Source organism: Phyllostomus hastatus, unplaced genomic scaffold (genome assembly GCF_019186645.2).
Source record: "Phyllostomus hastatus isolate PE091 unplaced genomic scaffold, TTU_PhHast_1.1 phas_contig_58, whole genome shotgun sequence".
Lineage (NCBI taxonomy): Eukaryota > Metazoa > Chordata > Mammalia > Chiroptera > Phyllostomidae > Phyllostomus > Phyllostomus hastatus.
In genome coordinates this window covers 20610397-20613525 of record NW_025333916.1, presented here as the reverse complement: position 1 = coordinate 20613525, position 3129 = coordinate 20610397, and positions in this window count along the sequence as shown.

Here is a 3129-nt window from a genome sequence, read left to right as displayed (position 1 = left end):
AAAAATTTGCTCCACCTGTTTATATATGAACAAAGATTCTCAGAGCTCACAAAAAAACACATTAGAATTGATATTGAACACAGTCTCATTATAGCAATAAATGATATTAATCCACAAAAGCATGGTATCAAGGGTGAGCAGATTTTAAGGGTGTGAAGTTCTTGCTAAACTGACTTAGCAGGGTTCTTGTTAAAACTTGATTTTACATGGTAGTGTACAGATGGGCCCAGGAGAGGGCTTAGGATTCTGACTAAAGTTTAATCAAGCAAAGAATCTTTGTCAATAGGTTCACAGAAGTGATTCAGTATTTGTTGAATCGATGAATGAATGATACAGCTTTTTAAAAAATAGTTCATTAATAGGTCTGTGTGGTCACAGATACTTGTAGAACATTATTATTAATTTAAGGAGGCAGAACTATATTCATGAAGGATCTCAATAAAACCTTACAAATAGTTACATGAACTGAGTAAGATTATGTACAAAAAAAGACTTTGAGAGAGTTAAAATCAATATTCAGATGTTGACTATTTCATGTAAAAACTCTGCATCATTTGGTTTCTTGGATAAACAGTCACCAAGATAGGCGTAGATGTGCAGAGTTATAGAGGGAGATACCAGTGAAAGATAAAAGGGAGAGAGAGCAGCAGTGATGGAGACAGCTAAGGCTGTGATGCAAGTCTGATACCTGTGAAGGAGAGGGAGGCAGAAGTAGGAGTGGAGAAGGAGAGTCTCAGACTGCAGTGCAGTTCTAGAAATGTGTCAGCCAGATAAATGGAGAGTTCTCCAGTGTGTCTCCTGTTGGAGTTTCACATCCTACAGGATGGACTGTTCTAGTACTGCACCTCCCGCCCCCACCCCGATGCACAGTCAAGACTCAGAAGCATGGCTGGTCTCGGTGCAGACACAGTGATAGATCCAGAGGGATGCAACTGGGGCAGTCAGTCCATTCTGCTCTTGCCAACAGGAGACCTGAGCAGTGCATTCTCATGGCTCCCCCATGCAGAAGTGTAGAGGAGTATCATTGGTGCTACCATATTCTATTTTATCTGTCAAATCACTATACACAGGACTGGGGGCAGCCCATTCTCTAGTTTCCAGTTTGTAATTCAGAGAGGGTATTTTTCTTTGACAAAGTCTGAACTTGTTCAGTTAACACCACCAAGCTTCCATGTGTATCTGCTGTTCGCTGTCAGCTCATTGCATATTCTAGTCCATATGGATCTCATTTCTTTGCAGATCCCAGTCCATTTACTAGTCCATGGAACTGATGGGTTGGTCCTTGGTTTTTCCAGTGTTGGGTTAGGGAATCAACAGAAGAAATGCAGAATAAGGGCACACCTTTAGCAAACAGTTCTTTATTGTTATAAAACTCTCTGGGATAAGCACTTACAAATTTTATAACAAGGAATAAGAATTCAAAGGAACAGAAATATGATAACATTTAACTATAAAAGCACCTCCAATTCCAATAGCTGGTACCGTTACTTGGTGGTGGATTTCTCTCTGGAGAAGTGCAGAGACCCAGGGGATTATATCTGGCACTCATAAAGGCCAGAGAAGACCAGCTCCTGTCTTCTCCTTGGAGCTCTACCTGTGCTCAGTAGTTATAACTGCACCATCAGTTCCATTTGTCTCTAGGGAAGTTTTGTTAATGGTTCTGCTACTATCTGTTGTCAAGTCACCCTTGGAGGAACAATTTCAAGTATAATCACCATGGTGATGCCACGTGGGTCACTTTGCACTTTTACATGACCCAGACTTCACAGACCATGATTTTAGGTCCAGCTCTGCAGTCTCTGTTGGAGATATATAATTATGAATCAATCACATAGAGCATTAATACAAATCTTATGTTAAATAGCATTGAGGGGTAAAAAAATCTTCCACATTTTTTCTCTCTCTTATTATCTTCCTCAGGGCAGCATGATTTTGAGTGGCTATATAAGTGCATGATTGTTTTGCTGGCTGTTCCTTTTTTCTCTTTTCTGTCCTGATTTGTCACTTTGTTTAGACCTTTGAAGGCCTTTATGAAGTAGAGTATTGATTAGGAAATGCAAAGAATATATGTTTTCTATATATAGTAACCACCTATTTTTATTATCAAAGGAATATAAGAGCATCTGGTTAAGACAGAATCAATGGGTGAAGGGAGTCAAAAGGTCATAAACAAACAAACAAACAAATCTCTAAGGACCTTGTACACACTTTATGTGTGTGTGCTTTTTAAGGGGCAAGATCAGGGACTTCTCCTGATTTCTCTTTTATCTTACAAATTGCCATGGTGACAGGAGGGGAATCAAATTGGGAGAGAACTAGAACTTAGTGTAATATTTAAATCTTATAAAATCCATGTGAACATTTATTTCTGACTTGGACATTGATTGGTCCCTCTTATGTGATGGATACTATCTGTCTAAAAAGGTCTTCTAACATCCTTCCTGTTCTCCCAGGACTTTAGAGATTGTGGTTGAGGGGCAATAGGTTCTTGCATCTGTAACACTTTTTAGTTTCATCCATGCAATATCTGGTACCAAGAACGAAAACTATATCCTGGGGTTGCTTGGGGGTATTTTATGGTGTCAGGCAGGACTTGGAGAAGCTCAAAAGGAGGACCCCTTTTTCACCTGCTCTTTTAGCATGCAGGAATGGTGATGCCTACAGAAAACCTGTGCTGCAGTGACAGAGGGGGGGGGGAGAAAGACCCCTCTGTCACAGCCACAACAATACTGTAGAGCTAGCTAGAGGGAAGCAAATCCTTCATGCTAATCAATGGTAATGACTTAATCCTCAATGACTGTGCATGCACAAGTTCATGGAGGAAGAGTGAGAGCTATCTGTGACCATACACAAGGGGATCTGAGGAAAGGAGACACTACAGCATGGTGGAAAATTGGGAAGAGGGACAAGTAAAACAGGGTTTGTGGTGGAGCATTGAGATAGCAGCATCCCATATACTGCTTCCTAGGTCTTTTAGGTAAGACAGTTTCTTGAACTGTGTTCTATAGAACATCAGTTCTGCAAGATATTAAGATAGGAAGGACATACCAAAAAAAGGGTTCCTTGGTGAAATGCTACCTACCATATCCTCCCATGTGGAGATAGCTATAGGAAGTAAAGAAAATGGTC